Source organism: Platichthys flesus, chromosome 8 (genome assembly GCF_949316205.1).
Source record: "Platichthys flesus chromosome 8, fPlaFle2.1, whole genome shotgun sequence".
NCBI classification, from domain to species: Eukaryota; Metazoa; Chordata; class Actinopteri; order Pleuronectiformes; family Pleuronectidae; genus Platichthys; species Platichthys flesus.
Window position 1 is genome coordinate 21,747,578 of NC_084952.1, and position 14,589 is coordinate 21,762,166.

Here is a 14,589-nt window from a genome sequence, read left to right on the forward strand (position 1 = left end):
GAGAGTGGCCTAGGACAGCTCTTCCATTAATATGGAATTGTGCATATTGCATATTGCATATTACTCACAAATACAGCTTGTCAATGCAGAGGGCTCTTAATGTATCCAGGTGGATTTTTTTTAACTAAATATAGATAATTCAGGAGTTGTTGAAGGACTTAGTGTGTCTAATTGGGTCTTATTTAAGGAATAGGTGTATAATGCTATTTATTTTGTTGCCTGCTTGTTCTTTGGGTTTCATCATACAGTTTTCCCTACCCTTCCCTCTATTCACAGAAAGAAGATTGGTTTTCACGATCAAACTACCTATTTCATAAAAGTGCATGCGTCCCTGGGTGGGCTTGAACCACCATCCTTTCGGTTAACAGCCGAACGCGCTAACCAATTGCGCCACAGAGACTTGCCTCCTTTAATCTCAAAGGGGAGTGGCCTAGGACAGCTCGTCCATTTATATGGATTTGTTTGATCTCGTTTTGCATATTTAATTTACATTCAAAGCTTGACAATACAATGGTTTCATAATGTGTCCAGCTGGATTTTTTTCACTAAATATAGATAAATCAGGAGTTGTTGAAGGACTCAGTGTGTCTAATTGGGTCTTATTTTAGGAATAGGTGCATAATGCTGTCTATTTTATTGCCTGCTTGTTCTGTGAGTTTCATCATATGGTTTTCCCAACCTTCCCTCTGTTCAAGGAAAGAAGATTGGTTTTCATGATAAAACCACTTATTTCATAAAAGTGCATGCGTCCCTGGGTGGGCTTGAACCACCATCCTTTCAGTTAACAGCCGAACGCGCTAACCAATTGCGCCACAGAGACCCGCTTCCTTTGATCTGAAAGGAGAGTGGCCTAGGACAGCTCTTCCATTAATATGGAATTGTGTGAATTCATATTGCATATTTAATTCACGAATACAGCTTGTCAATGCAGAGGGCTCTTAATGTCTCCAGGTGGATTTTTTTTAACTAAATATAGATAATTCAGGAGTTGTTGAAGGACTCAGTGTGTCTAATTGGGTCTTATTTTAGAAATAGGTGTATAATGCTGTTTATTTTGTTGCCTGCTTGTTCTTTGGGTTTCATCATACAGTTTTCCAACCGTTCCCTCTGTTCACAGAAAGAAGATTGTTTTTTTACGATCAAACTACCTATTTCATAAAAGTGCATGCGTCCCTGGGTGGGCTTGAACCACCATCCTTTCAGTTAAACGCGCTAACCAATTGCGCCACAGAAACTTGCCTCCTTTGATCTGAAAGGAGAGTGGCCTAGGACAGCTCTTCCATTAATATGGAATTGTGCATATTGCATATTGCATATTACTCACAAATACAGCTTGTCAATGCAGAGGGCTCTTAATGTATCCAGGTGGATTTTTTTTAACTAAATATAGATAATTCAGGAGTTGTTGAAGGACTTAGTGTGTCTAATTGGGTCTTATTTAAGGAATAGGTGTATAATGCTATTTATTTTGTTGCCTGCTTGTTCTTTGGGTTTCATCATACAGTTTTCCCTACCCTTCCCTCTATTCACAGAAAGAAGATTGGTTTTCACGATCAAACTACCTATTTCATAAAAGTGCATGCGTCCCTGGGTGGGCTTGAACCACCATCCTTTCGGTTAACAGCCGAACGCGCTAACCAATTGCGCCACAGAGACTTGCCTCCTTTAATCTCAAAGGGGAGTGGCCTAGGACAGCTCGTCCATTTATATGGATTTGTTTGATCTCGTTTTGCATATTTAATTTACATTCAAAGCTTGACAATACAGTGGTTTCATAATGTGTCCAGCTGGATTTTTTTCACTAAATATAGATAAATCAGGACCTGTTGAAGAAATAGGTGTATAATGCTGTCTATTTCATTGCCTGCTTGTTCTGTGAGTTTCATCATATGGTTTTCCCAACCTTCCGTCTGTTCAAGGAAAGAAGATTGGTTTTCACGATAAAACCACCTATTTCATAAAAGTGCATGCGTCCCTGGGTGGGCTTGAACCACCATCCTTTCGGTTAACAGCCTAAAGCGCTAACCAATTGCGCCACAGAGACTTGCCTCCTTTGACCTGAAAGGAGAGTGGCCTAGGACAACTCTTCCATTAATATTGAATTGTGTGAATTTATATTGCATATTTAATTTACATTCAAAGCTTGACAATACAGTGGTTTCATAATGTGTCCAGCTGGATTTTTTTTCACTAAATATAGATAAATCAGGACCTGTTGAAGAAATAGGTGTATAATGCTGTCTAATTTATTGCCTGCTTGTTCTGTGAGTTTCATCATATGGTTTTCCAAACCTTCCCTCTGTAAAAGGAAAGAAGATTGGTTTTCAAGATAAAACCACCTATTTCATAAAAGTGCATTCGTCCCTGGGTGGGCTTGAACCACCATCCTTTCAGTTAACAGCCGAACGCGCTAACCAATTGCACCACAGAGACCCGCTTCCTTTGATCTGAAAGGAGAGTGGCCTAGGACAGCTCTTCCATTAATATGGAATTGTGTGAATTCATATTGCATATTTAATTCACAAATACAGCTTGTCAATGCAGATGGCTCTTAATGTGTCCAGGTGGATTTTTTTTAACTAAATATAGATAATTCAGGAGTTGTTGATGGACTTAGTGTGTCTAATTGGGTCTTATTTAAGGAATAGGTGTATAATGCTGTTTATTTTGTTGCCTGCTTGTTCTGTGGGTTTCATCATACAGTTTTCCAACCGTTCCCTCTGTTCACAGAAAGAAGATTGTTTTTTTACAATCAAACTACCTATTTCATAAAAGTGCATGCGTCCCTGGGTGGGCTTGAACCACCATCCTTTCGGTTAACAGCCGAACGCGCTAACCAATGGTGCCACAGAGACCCACTTCCTTTGATCTGAAAGGAGAGGGGCCTAGGACAACTCTTCCATTAATATTGAATTGTGTGAATTTATATTGCATATTTAATTTACATTCAAAGCTTGACAATACAGTGGTTTCATAATGTGTCCAGCTGGTTTTTTTTTCACTAAATATAGATAAATCAGGACCTGCTGAAGAAATAGGTGTATAATGCTGTCTATTTTATTGCCTGCTTGTTCTGTGAGTTTCATCATATGGTTTTCCAAACCTTCCCTCTGTAAAAGGAAAGAAGATTGGTTTTCATGATAAAACCACCTATTTCATAAAAGTGCATGCGTCCCTGGGTGGGCTTGAACCACCATCCTTTCAGTTAACAGCCGAACGCACTAACCAATTGCGCCACAGAGACCCACTTCCTTTGATCTGAAAGGAGAGTGGCCTAGGACAGCTCTTCCATTAATATGGAATTGTGTGAATTCATATTGCATATTTAATTCACAAATACAGCTTGTCAATGCAGATGGCTCTTAATGTGTCCAGGTGGATTTTTTTTAACTAAATATAGATAATTCAGGAGTTGTTGAAGGACTCAGTGTGGCTAATTGGGTCTTATTTTAGGAATAGGTGCATAATGCTGTCTATTTTATTGCCTGCTTGTTCTGTGGGTTTCATCATACAGTTTTCCAACCGTTCCCTCTGTTCACAGAAAGAAGATTGTTTTTTTACGATCAAACTACCTATTTCATAAAAGTGCATTCGTCCCTGGGTGGGCTTGAACCACCATCCTTTCAGTTAACAGCCGAACGCACTAACCAATTGCGCCACAGAGACCCACTTCCTTTGATCTGAAAGGAGAGTGGCCTAGGACAGCTCTTCCATTAATATGGAATTGTGTGAATTCATATTGCATATTTAATTCACAAATACAGCTTGTCAATGCAGATGGCTCTTAATGTGTCCAGGTGGATTTTTTTTAACTAAATATAGATAATTCAGGAGTTGTTGAAGGACTCAGTGTGTCTAATTGGGTCTTATTTTAGGAATAGGTGCATAATGCTGTCTATTTTATTGCCTGCTTGTTCTGTGAGTTTCATCATATGGTTTTCCCAACCTTCCCTCTGTTCAAGGAAAGAAGATTGGTTTTCATGATAAAACCACTTATTTCATAAAAGTGCATGCGTCCCTGGGTGGGCTTGAACCACCATCCTTTCAGTTAACAGCCGAACGCGCTAACCAATTGCGCCACAGAGACCCGCTTCCTTTGATCTGAAAGGAGAGTGGCCTAGGACAGCTCTTCCATTAATATGGAATTGTGTGAATTCATATTGCATATTTAATTCACGAATACAGCTTGTCAATGCAGAGGGCTCTTAATGTCTCCAGGTGGATTTTTTTTAACTAAATATAGATAATTCAGGAGTTGTTGAAGGACTCAGTGTGTCTAATTGGGTCTTATTTTAGAAATAGGTGTATAATGCTGTTTATTTTGTTGCCTGCTTGTTCTTTGGGTTTCATCATACAGTTTTCCAACCGTTCCCTCTGTTCACAGAAAGAAGATTGTTTTTTTACGATCAAACTACCTATTTCATAAAAGTGCATGCGTCCCTGGGTGGGCTTGAACCACCATCCTTTCAGTTAAACGCGCTAACCAATTGCGCCACAGAAACTTGCCTCCTTTGATCTGAAAGGAGAGTGGCCTAGGACAGCTCTTCCATTAATATGGAATTGTGCATATTGCATATTGCATATTACTCACAAATACAGCTTGTCAATGCAGAGGGCTCTTAATGTATCCAGGTGGATTTTTTTTAACTAAATATAGATAATTCAGGAGTTGTTGAAGGACTTAGTGTGTCTAATTGGGTCTTATTTAAGGAATAGGTGTATAATGCTATTTATTTTGTTGCCTGCTTGTTCTTTGGGTTTCATCATACAGTTTTCCCTACCCTTCCCTCTATTCACAGAAAGAAGATTGGTTTTCACGATCAAACTACCTATTTCATAAAAGTGCATGCGTCCCTGGGTGGGCTTGAACCACCATCCTTTCGGTTAACAGCCGAACGCGCTAACCAATTGCGCCACAGAGACTTGCCTCCTTTAATCTCAAAGGGGAGTGGCCTAGGACAGCTCGTCCATTTATATGGATTTGTTTGATCTCGTTTTGCATATTTAATTTACATTCAAAGCTTGACAATACAATGGTTTCATAATGTGTCCAGCTGGATTTTTTTCACTAAATATAGATAAATCAGGAGTTGTTGAAGGACTCAGTGTGTCTAATTGGGTCTTATTTTAGGAATAGGTGCATAATGCTGTCTATTTTATTGCCTGCTTGTTCTGTGAGTTTCATCATATGGTTTTCCCAACCTTCCCTCTGTTCAAGGAAAGAAGATTGGTTTTCATGATAAAACCACTTATTTCATAAAAGTGCATGCGTCCCTGGGTGGGCTTGAACCACCATCCTTTCAGTTAACAGCCGAACGCGCTAACCAATTGCGCCACAGAGACCCGCTTCCTTTGATCTGAAAGGAGAGTGGCCTAGGACAGCTCTTCCATTAATATGGAATTGTGTGAATTCATATTGCATATTTAATTCACGAATACAGCTTGTCAATGCAGAGGGCTCTTAATGTCTCCAGGTGGATTTTTTTTAACTAAATATAGATAATTCAGGAGTTGTTGAAGGACTCAGTGTGTCTAATTGGGTCTTATTTTAGAAATAGGTGTATAATGCTGTTTATTTTGTTGCCTGCTTGTTCTTTGGGTTTCATCATACAGTTTTCCAACCGTTCCCTCTGTTCACAGAAAGAAGATTGTTTTTTTACGATCAAACTACCTATTTCATAAAAGTGCATGCGTCCCTGGGTGGGCTTGAACCACCATCCTTTCAGTTAAACGCGCTAACCAATTGCGCCACAGAAACTTGCCTCCTTTGATCTGAAAGGAGAGTGGCCTAGGACAGCTCTTCCATTAATATGGAATTGTGCATATTGCATATTGCATATTACTCACAAATACAGCTTGTCAATGCAGAGGGCTCTTAATGTATCCAGGTGGATTTTTTTTAACTAAATATAGATAATTCAGGAGTTGTTGAAGGACTTAGTGTGTCTAATTGGGTCTTATTTAAGGAATAGGTGTATAATGCTATTTATTTTGTTGCCTGCTTGTTCTTTGGGTTTCATCATACAGTTTTCCCTACCCTTCCCTCTATTCACAGAAAGAAGATTGGTTTTCACGATCAAACTACCTATTTCATAAAAGTGCATGCGTCCCTGGGTGGGCTTGAACCACCATCCTTTCGGTTAACAGCCGAACGCGCTAACCAATTGCGCCACAGAGACTTGCCTCCTTTAATCTCAAAGGGGAGTGGCCTAGGACAGCTCGTCCATTTATATGGATTTGTTTGATCTCGTTTTGCATATTTAATTTACATTCAAAGCTTGACAATACAGTGGTTTCATAATGTGTCCAGCTGGATTTTTTTCACTAAATATAGATAAATCAGGACCTGTTGAAGAAATAGGTGTATAATGCTGTCTATTTCATTGCCTGCTTGTTCTGTGAGTTTCATCATATGGTTTTCCCAACCTTCCGTCTGTTCAAGGAAAGAAGATTGGTTTTCACGATAAAACCACCTATTTCATAAAAGTGCATGCGTCCCTGGGTGGGCTTGAACCACCATCCTTTCGGTTAACAGCCTAAAGCGCTAACCAATTGCGCCACAGAGACTTGCCTCCTTTGACCTGAAAGGAGAGTGGCCTAGGACAACTCTTCCATTAATATTGAATTGTGTGAATTTATATTGCATATTTAATTTACATTCAAAGCTTGACAATACAGTGGTTTCATAATGTGTCCAGCTGGATTTTTTTTCACTAAATATAGATAAATCAGGACCTGTTGAAGAAATAGGTGTATAATGCTGTCTAATTTATTGCCTGCTTGTTCTGTGAGTTTCATCATATGGTTTTCCAAACCTTCCCTCTGTAAAAGGAAAGAAGATTGGTTTTCAAGATAAAACCACCTATTTCATAAAAGTGCATTCGTCCCTGGGTGGGCTTGAACCACCATCCTTTCAGTTAACAGCCGAACGCGCTAACCAATTGCACCACAGAGACCCGCTTCCTTTGATCTGAAAGGAGAGTGGCCTAGGACAGCTCTTCCATTAATATGGAATTGTGTGAATTCATATTGCATATTTAATTCACAAATACAGCTTGTCAATGCAGATGGCTCTTAATGTGTCCAGGTGGATTTTTTTTAACTAAATATAGATAATTCAGGAGTTGTTGATGGACTTAGTGTGTCTAATTGGGTCTTATTTAAGGAATAGGTGTATAATGCTGTTTATTTTGTTGCCTGCTTGTTCTGTGGGTTTCATCATACAGTTTTCCAACCGTTCCCTCTGTTCACAGAAAGAAGATTGTTTTTTTACAATCAAACTACCTATTTCATAAAAGTGCATGCGTCCCTGGGTGGGCTTGAACCACCATCCTTTCGGTTAACAGCCGAACGCGCTAACCAATGGTGCCACAGAGACCCACTTCCTTTGATCTGAAAGGAGAGGGGCCTAGGACAACTCTTCCATTAATATTGAATTGTGTGAATTTATATTGCATATTTAATTTACATTCAAAGCTTGACAATACAGTGGTTTCATAATGTGTCCAGCTGGTTTTTTTTTCACTAAATATAGATAAATCAGGACCTGCTGAAGAAATAGGTGTATAATGCTGTCTATTTTATTGCCTGCTTGTTCTGTGAGTTTCATCATATGGTTTTCCAAACCTTCCCTCTGTAAAAGGAAAGAAGATTGGTTTTCATGATAAAACCACCTATTTCATAAAAGTGCATGCGTCCCTGGGTGGGCTTGAACCACCATCCTTTCAGTTAACAGCCGAACGCACTAACCAATTGCGCCACAGAGACCCACTTCCTTTGATCTGAAAGGAGAGTGGCCTAGGACAGCTCTTCCATTAATATGGAATTGTGTGAATTCATATTGCATATTTAATTCACAAATACAGCTTGTCAATGCAGATGGCTCTTAATGTGTCCAGGTGGATTTTTTTTAACTAAATATAGATAATTCAGGAGTTGTTGAAGGACTCAGTGTGGCTAATTGGGTCTTATTTTAGGAATAGGTGCATAATGCTGTCTATTTTATTGCCTGCTTGTTCTGTGAGTTTCATCATATGGTTTTCCCAACCTTCCCTCTGTTCAAGGAAAGAAGATTGGTTTTCATGATAAAACCACCTATTTCATAAAAGTGCATGCGTCCCTGGGTGGGCTTGAACCACCATCCTTTCAGTTAACAGCCGAACGCGCTAACCAATTGCGCCACAGAGACCCGCTTCCTTTGATCTGAAAGGAGAGTGGCCTAGGACAGCTCTTCCATTAATATGGAATTGTGTGAATTCATATTGCATATTTAATTCACGAATACAGCTTGTCAATGCAGAGGGCTCTTAATGTCTCCAGGTGGATTTTTTTAACTAAATATAGATAATTCAGGAGTTGTTGATGGACTTAGTGTGTCTAATTGGGTCTTATTTAAGGAATAGGTGTATAATGCTGTTTATTTTGTTGCCTGCTTGTTCTGTGGGTTTCATCATACAGTTTTCCAACCGTTCCCTCTGTTCACAGAAAGAAGATTGTTTTTTTACAATCAAACTACCTATTTCATAAAAGTGCATGCGTCCCTGGGTGGGCTTGAACCACCATCCTTTCGGTTAACAGCCGAACGCGCTAACCAATTGCGCCACAGAGACCCACTTCCTTTGATCTGAAAGGAGAGTGGCCTAGGACAACTCTTCCATTAATATTGAATTGTGTGAATTTATATTGCATATTTAATTTACATTCAAAGCTTGACAATACAGTGGTTTCATAATGTGTCCAGCTGGTTTTTTTTTCACTAAATATAGATAAATCAGGACCTGCTGAAGAAATAGGTGTATAATGCTGTCTATTTTATTGCCTGCTTGTTCTGTGAGTTTCATCATATGGTTTTCCAAACCTTCCCTCTGTAAAAGGAAAGAAGATTGGTTTTCATGATAAAACCACCTATTTCATAAAAGTGCATGCGTCCCTGGGTGGGCTTGAACCACCATCCTTTCAGTTAACAGCCGAACGCGCTAACCAATTGCGCCACAGAGACCCACTGCCTTTGATCTGAAAGGAGAGTGGCCTAGGACAGCTCTTCCATTAATATGGAACGTGTGAATTCATATTGCATATTTAATTCACAAATACAGCTTGTCAATGCAGAGGGCTCTTAATGTCTCCAGGTGGATTTTTTTTAACTAAATATAGATAATTCAGGAGTTGTTGAAGGACTCAGTGTGTCTAATTGGGTCTTATTTTAGAAATAGGTGTATAATGCTGTTTATTTTGTTGCCTGCTTGTTCTTTGGGTTTCATCATACAGTTTTCCAACCGTTCCCTCTGTTCACAGAAAGAAGATTGTTTTTTTACGATCAAACTACCTATTTCATAAAAGTGCATGCGTCCCTGGGTGGGCTTGAACCACCATCCTTTCAGTTAAACGCGCTAACCAATTGCGCCACAGAAACTTGCCTCCTTTGATCTGAAAGGAGAGTGGCCTAGGACAGCTCTTCCATTAATATGGAATTGTGCATATTGCATATTGCATATTACTCACAAATACAGCTTGTCAATGCAGAGGGCTCTTAATGTATCCAGGTGGATTTTTTTTAACTAAATATAGATAATTCAGGAGTTGTTGAAGGACTTAGTGTGTCTAATTGGGTCTTATTTAAGGAATAGGTGTATAATGCTATTTATTTTGTTGCCTGCTTGTTCTTTGGGTTTCATCATACAGTTTTCCCTACCCTTCCCTCTATTCACAGAAAGAAGATTGGTTTTCACGATCAAACTACCTATTTCATAAAAGTGCATGCGTCCCTGGGTGGGCTTGAACCACCATCCTTTCGGTTAACAGCCGAACGCGCTAACCAATTGCGCCACAGAGACTTGCCTCCTTTAATCTCAAAGGGGAGTGGCCTAGGACAGCTCGTCCATTTATATGGATTTGTTTGATCTCGTTTTGCATATTTAATTTACATTCAAAGCTTGACAATACAATGGTTTCATAATGTGTCCAGCTGGATTTTTTTCACTAAATATAGATAAATCAGGAGTTGTTGAAGGACTCAGTGTGTCTAATTGGGTCTTATTTTAGGAATAGGTGCATAATGCTGTCTATTTTATTGCCTGCTTGTTCTGTGAGTTTCATCATATGGTTTTCCCAACCTTCCCTCTGTTCAAGGAAAGAAGATTGGTTTTCATGATAAAACCACTTATTTCATAAAAGTGCATGCGTCCCTGGGTGGGCTTGAACCACCATCCTTTCAGTTAACAGCCGAACGCGCTAACCAATTGCGCCACAGAGACCCGCTTCCTTTGATCTGAAAGGAGAGTGGCCTAGGACAGCTCTTCCATTAATATGGAATTGTGTGAATTCATATTGCATATTTAATTCACGAATACAGCTTGTCAATGCAGAGGGCTCTTAATGTCTCCAGGTGGATTTTTTTTAACTAAATATAGATAATTCAGGAGTTGTTGAAGGACTCAGTGTGTCTAATTGGGTCTTATTTTAGAAATAGGTGTATAATGCTGTTTATTTTGTTGCCTGCTTGTTCTTTGGGTTTCATCATACAGTTTTCCAACCGTTCCCTCTGTTCACAGAAAGAAGATTGTTTTTTTACGATCAAACTACCTATTTCATAAAAGTGCATGCGTCCCTGGGTGGGCTTGAACCACCATCCTTTCAGTTAAACGCGCTAACCAATTGCGCCACAGAAACTTGCCTCCTTTGATCTGAAAGGAGAGTGGCCTAGGACAGCTCTTCCATTAATATGGAATTGTGCATATTGCATATTGCATATTACTCACAAATACAGCTTGTCAATGCAGAGGGCTCTTAATGTATCCAGGTGGATTTTTTTTAACTAAATATAGATAATTCAGGAGTTGTTGAAGGACTTAGTGTGTCTAATTGGGTCTTATTTAAGGAATAGGTGTATAATGCTATTTATTTTGTTGCCTGCTTGTTCTTTGGGTTTCATCATACAGTTTTCCCTACCCTTCCCTCTATTCACAGAAAGAAGATTCGTTTTCACGATCAAACTACCTATTTCATAAAAGTGCATGCGTCCCTGGGTGGGCTTGAACCACCATCCTTTCGGTTAACAGCCGAACGCGCTAACCAATTGCGCCACAGAGACTTGCCTCCTTTAATCTCAAAGGGGAGTGGCCTAGGACAGCTCGTCCATTTATATGGATTTGTTTGATCTCGTTTTGCATATTTAATTTACATTCAAAGCTTGACAATACAGTGGTTTCATAATGTGTCCAGCTGGATTTTTTTCACTAAATATAGATAAATCAGGACCTGTTGAAGAAATAGGTGTATAATGCTGTCTATTTCATTGCCTGCTTGTTCTGTGAGTTTCATCATATGGTTTTCCCAACCTTCCGTCTGTTCAAGGAAAGAAGATTGGTTTTCACGATAAAACCACCTATTTCATAAAAGTGCATGCGTCCCTGGGTGGGCTTGAACCACCATCCTTTCGGTTAACAGCCTAAAGCGCTAACCAATTGCGCCACAGAGACTTGCCTCCTTTGACCTGAAAGGAGAGTGGCCTAGGACAACTCTTCCATTAATATTGAATTGTGTGAATTTATATTGCATATTTAATTTACATTCAAAGCTTGACAATACAGTGGTTTCATAATGTGTCCAGCTGGATTTTTTTTCACTAAATATAGATAAATCAGGACCTGTTGAAGAAATAGGTGTATAATGCTGTCTAATTTATTGCCTGCTTGTTCTGTGAGTTTCATCATATGGTTTTCCAAACCTTCCCTCTGTAAAAGGAAAGAAGATTGGTTTTCAAGATAAAACCACCTATTTCATAAAAGTGCATTCGTCCCTGGGTGGGCTTGAACCACCATCCTTTCAGTTAACAGCCGAACGCGCTAACCAATTGCACCACAGAGACCCGCTTCCTTTGATCTGAAAGGAGAGTGGCCTAGGACAGCTCTTCCATTAATATGGAATTGTGTGAATTCATATTGCATATTTAATTCACAAATACAGCTTGTCAATGCAGATGGCTCTTAATGTGTCCAGGTGGATTTTTTTTAACTAAATATAGATAATTCAGGAGTTGTTGATGGACTTAGTGTGTCTAATTGGGTCTTATTTAAGGAATAGGTGTATAATGCTGTTTATTTTGTTGCCTGCTTGTTCTGTGGGTTTCATCATACAGTTTTCCAACCGTTCCCTCTGTTCACAGAAAGAAGATTGTTTTTTTACAATCAAACTACCTATTTCATAAAAGTGCATGCGTCCCTGGGTGGGCTTGAACCACCATCCTTTCGGTTAACAGCCGAACGCGCTAACCAATGGTGCCACAGAGACCCACTTCCTTTGATCTGAAAGGAGAGGGGCCTAGGACAACTCTTCCATTAATATTGAATTGTGTGAATTTATATTGCATATTTAATTTACATTCAAAGCTTGACAATACAGTGGTTTCATAATGTGTCCAGCTGGTTTTTTTTTCACTAAATATAGATAAATCAGGACCTGCTGAAGAAATAGGTGTATAATGCTGTCTATTTTATTGCCTGCTTGTTCTGTGAGTTTCATCATATGGTTTTCCAAACCTTCCCTCTGTAAAAGGAAAGAAGATTGGTTTTCATGATAAAACCACCTATTTCATAAAAGTGCATGCGTCCCTGGGTGGGCTTGAACCACCATCCTTTCAGTTAACAGCCGAACGCACTAACCAATTGCGCCACAGAGACCCACTTCCTTTGATCTGAAAGGAGAGTGGCCTAGGACAGCTCTTCCATTAATATGGAATTGTGTGAATTCATATTGCATATTTAATTCACAAATACAGCTTGTCAATGCAGATGGCTCTTAATGTGTCCAGGTGGATTTTTTTTAACTAAATATAGATAATTCAGGAGTTGTTGAAGGACTCAGTGTGGCTAATTGGGTCTTATTTTAGGAATAGGTGCATAATGCTGTCTATTTTATTGCCTGCTTGTTCTGTGGGTTTCATCATACAGTTTTCCAACCGTTCCCTCTGTTCACAGAAAGAAGATTGTTTTTTTACGATCAAACTACCTATTTCATAAAAGTGCATTCGTCCCTGGGTGGGCTTGAACCACCATCCTTTCAGTTAACAGCCGAACGCACTAACCAATTGCGCCACAGAGACCCACTTCCTTTGATCTGAAAGGAGAGTGGCCTAGGACAGCTCTTCCATTAATATGGAATTGTGTGAATTCATATTGCATATTTAATTCACAAATACAGCTTGTCAATGCAGATGGCTCTTAATGTGTCCAGGTGGATTTTTTTTAACTAAATATAGATAATTCAGGAGTTGTTGAAGGACTCAGTGTGTCTAATTGGGTCTTATTTTAGGAATAGGTGCATAATGCTGTCTATTTTATTGCCTGCTTGTTCTGTGAGTTTCATCATATGGTTTTCCCAACCTTCCCTCTGTTCAAGGAAAGAAGATTGGTTTTCATGATAAAACCACTTATTTCATAAAAGTGCATGCGTCCCTGGGTGGGCTTGAACCACCATCCTTTCAGTTAACAGCCGAACGCGCTAACCAATTGCGCCACAGAGACCCGCTTCCTTTGATCTGAAAGGAGAGTGGCCTAGGACAGCTCTTCCATTAATATGGAATTGTGTGAATTCATATTGCATATTTAATTCACGAATACAGCTTGTCAATGCAGAGGGCTCTTAATGTCTCCAGGTGGATTTTTTTTAACTAAATATAGATAATTCAGGAGTTGTTGAAGGACTCAGTGTGTCTAATTGGGTCTTATTTTAGAAATAGGTGTATAATGCTGTTTATTTTGTTGCCTGCTTGTTCTTTGGGTTTCATCATACAGTTTTCCAACCGTTCCCTCTGTTCACAGAAAGAAGATTGTTTTTTTACGATCAAACTACCTATTTCATAAAAGTGCATGCGTCCCTGGGTGGGCTTGAACCACCATCCTTTCAGTTAAACGCGCTAACCAATTGCGCCACAGAAACTTGCCTCCTTTGATCTGAAAGGAGAGTGGCCTAGGACAGCTCTTCCATTAATATGGAATTGTGCATATTGCATATTGCATATTACTCACAAATACAGCTTGTCAATGCAGAGGGCTCTTAATGTATCCAGGTGGATTTTTTTTAACTAAATATAGATAATTCAGGAGTTGTTGAAGGACTTAGTGTGTCTAATTGGGTCTTATTTAAGGAATAGGTGTATAATGCTATTTATTTTGTTGCCTGCTTGTTCTTTGGGTTTCATCATACAGTTTTCCCTACCCTTCCCTCTATTCACAGAAAGAAGATTGGTTTTCACGATCAAACTACCTATTTCATAAAAGTGCATGCGTCCCTGGGTGGGCTTGAACCACCATCCTTTCGGTTAACAGCCGAACGCGCTAACCAATTGCGCCACAGAGACTTGCCTCCTTTAATCTCAAAGGGGAGTGGCCTAGGACAGCTCGTCCATTTATATGGATTTGTTTGATCTCGTTTTGCATATTTAATTTACATTCAAAGCTTGACAATACAATGGTTTCATAATGTGTCCAGCTGGATTTTTTTCACTAAATATAGATAAATCAGGAGTTGTTGAAGGACTCAGTGTGTCTAATTGGGTCTTATTTTAGGAATAGGTGCATAATGCTGTCTATT

At 39.3% G+C, this 14,589-nt stretch overlaps 23 non-coding genes across 23 annotated transcripts; all 23 read right to left on the reverse strand.

Annotated features, from left to right (window-relative positions):
- Window positions 1-326: 326 nt before the first annotated feature.
- On the reverse strand, window positions 327-400 carry trnan-guu (transfer RNA asparagine (anticodon GUU)). The gene has a single exon. It is a non-coding gene; the product is annotated as a tRNA-Asn (tRNA).
- A 346-nt stretch (window positions 401-746) lies between these two features.
- trnan-guu (transfer RNA asparagine (anticodon GUU)) lies at window positions 747-820 on the reverse strand. The gene has a single exon. It is a non-coding gene; the product is annotated as a tRNA-Asn (tRNA).
- A 762-nt stretch (window positions 821-1,582) lies between these two features.
- Window positions 1,583-1,656, reverse strand: trnan-guu (transfer RNA asparagine (anticodon GUU)). The gene has a single exon. It is a non-coding gene; the product is annotated as a tRNA-Asn (tRNA).
- A 703-nt stretch (window positions 1,657-2,359) lies between these two features.
- trnan-guu (transfer RNA asparagine (anticodon GUU)) lies at window positions 2,360-2,433 on the reverse strand. The gene has a single exon. It is a non-coding gene; the product is annotated as a tRNA-Asn (tRNA).
- A 737-nt stretch (window positions 2,434-3,170) lies between these two features.
- trnan-guu (transfer RNA asparagine (anticodon GUU)) lies at window positions 3,171-3,244 on the reverse strand. Its single transcript has one exon. It is a non-coding gene; the product is annotated as a tRNA-Asn (tRNA).
- Window positions 3,245-3,592: 348 nt separating this feature from the next.
- On the reverse strand, window positions 3,593-3,666 carry trnan-guu (transfer RNA asparagine (anticodon GUU)). Its single transcript has one exon. It is a non-coding gene; the product is annotated as a tRNA-Asn (tRNA).
- Window positions 3,667-4,013: 347 nt separating this feature from the next.
- trnan-guu (transfer RNA asparagine (anticodon GUU)) lies at window positions 4,014-4,087 on the reverse strand. Its single transcript has one exon. It is a non-coding gene; the product is annotated as a tRNA-Asn (tRNA).
- A 762-nt stretch (window positions 4,088-4,849) lies between these two features.
- On the reverse strand, window positions 4,850-4,923 carry trnan-guu (transfer RNA asparagine (anticodon GUU)). Its single transcript has one exon. It is a non-coding gene; the product is annotated as a tRNA-Asn (tRNA).
- Window positions 4,924-5,269: 346 nt separating this feature from the next.
- Window positions 5,270-5,343, reverse strand: trnan-guu (transfer RNA asparagine (anticodon GUU)). Its single transcript has one exon. It is a non-coding gene; the product is annotated as a tRNA-Asn (tRNA).
- Window positions 5,344-6,105: 762 nt separating this feature from the next.
- trnan-guu (transfer RNA asparagine (anticodon GUU)) lies at window positions 6,106-6,179 on the reverse strand. Its single transcript has one exon. It is a non-coding gene; the product is annotated as a tRNA-Asn (tRNA).
- A 703-nt stretch (window positions 6,180-6,882) lies between these two features.
- trnan-guu (transfer RNA asparagine (anticodon GUU)) lies at window positions 6,883-6,956 on the reverse strand. The gene has a single exon. It is a non-coding gene; the product is annotated as a tRNA-Asn (tRNA).
- A 737-nt stretch (window positions 6,957-7,693) lies between these two features.
- Window positions 7,694-7,767, reverse strand: trnan-guu (transfer RNA asparagine (anticodon GUU)). The gene has a single exon. It is a non-coding gene; the product is annotated as a tRNA-Asn (tRNA).
- A 347-nt stretch (window positions 7,768-8,114) lies between these two features.
- On the reverse strand, window positions 8,115-8,188 carry trnan-guu (transfer RNA asparagine (anticodon GUU)). The gene has a single exon. It is a non-coding gene; the product is annotated as a tRNA-Asn (tRNA).
- Window positions 8,189-8,535: 347 nt separating this feature from the next.
- trnan-guu (transfer RNA asparagine (anticodon GUU)) lies at window positions 8,536-8,609 on the reverse strand. Its single transcript has one exon. It is a non-coding gene; the product is annotated as a tRNA-Asn (tRNA).
- Window positions 8,610-8,924: 315 nt separating this feature from the next.
- Window positions 8,925-8,998, reverse strand: trnan-guu (transfer RNA asparagine (anticodon GUU)). Its single transcript has one exon. It is a non-coding gene; the product is annotated as a tRNA-Asn (tRNA).
- A 761-nt stretch (window positions 8,999-9,759) lies between these two features.
- Window positions 9,760-9,833, reverse strand: trnan-guu (transfer RNA asparagine (anticodon GUU)). The gene has a single exon. It is a non-coding gene; the product is annotated as a tRNA-Asn (tRNA).
- Window positions 9,834-10,179: 346 nt separating this feature from the next.
- trnan-guu (transfer RNA asparagine (anticodon GUU)) lies at window positions 10,180-10,253 on the reverse strand. The gene has a single exon. It is a non-coding gene; the product is annotated as a tRNA-Asn (tRNA).
- Window positions 10,254-11,015: 762 nt separating this feature from the next.
- trnan-guu (transfer RNA asparagine (anticodon GUU)) lies at window positions 11,016-11,089 on the reverse strand. Its single transcript has one exon. It is a non-coding gene; the product is annotated as a tRNA-Asn (tRNA).
- Window positions 11,090-11,792: 703 nt separating this feature from the next.
- Window positions 11,793-11,866, reverse strand: trnan-guu (transfer RNA asparagine (anticodon GUU)). Its single transcript has one exon. It is a non-coding gene; the product is annotated as a tRNA-Asn (tRNA).
- A 737-nt stretch (window positions 11,867-12,603) lies between these two features.
- trnan-guu (transfer RNA asparagine (anticodon GUU)) lies at window positions 12,604-12,677 on the reverse strand. The gene has a single exon. It is a non-coding gene; the product is annotated as a tRNA-Asn (tRNA).
- Window positions 12,678-13,025: 348 nt separating this feature from the next.
- Window positions 13,026-13,099, reverse strand: trnan-guu (transfer RNA asparagine (anticodon GUU)). The gene has a single exon. It is a non-coding gene; the product is annotated as a tRNA-Asn (tRNA).
- Window positions 13,100-13,446: 347 nt separating this feature from the next.
- Window positions 13,447-13,520, reverse strand: trnan-guu (transfer RNA asparagine (anticodon GUU)). The gene has a single exon. It is a non-coding gene; the product is annotated as a tRNA-Asn (tRNA).
- A 762-nt stretch (window positions 13,521-14,282) lies between these two features.
- trnan-guu (transfer RNA asparagine (anticodon GUU)) lies at window positions 14,283-14,356 on the reverse strand. The gene has a single exon. It is a non-coding gene; the product is annotated as a tRNA-Asn (tRNA).
- Window positions 14,357-14,589: the final 233 nt, after the last annotated feature.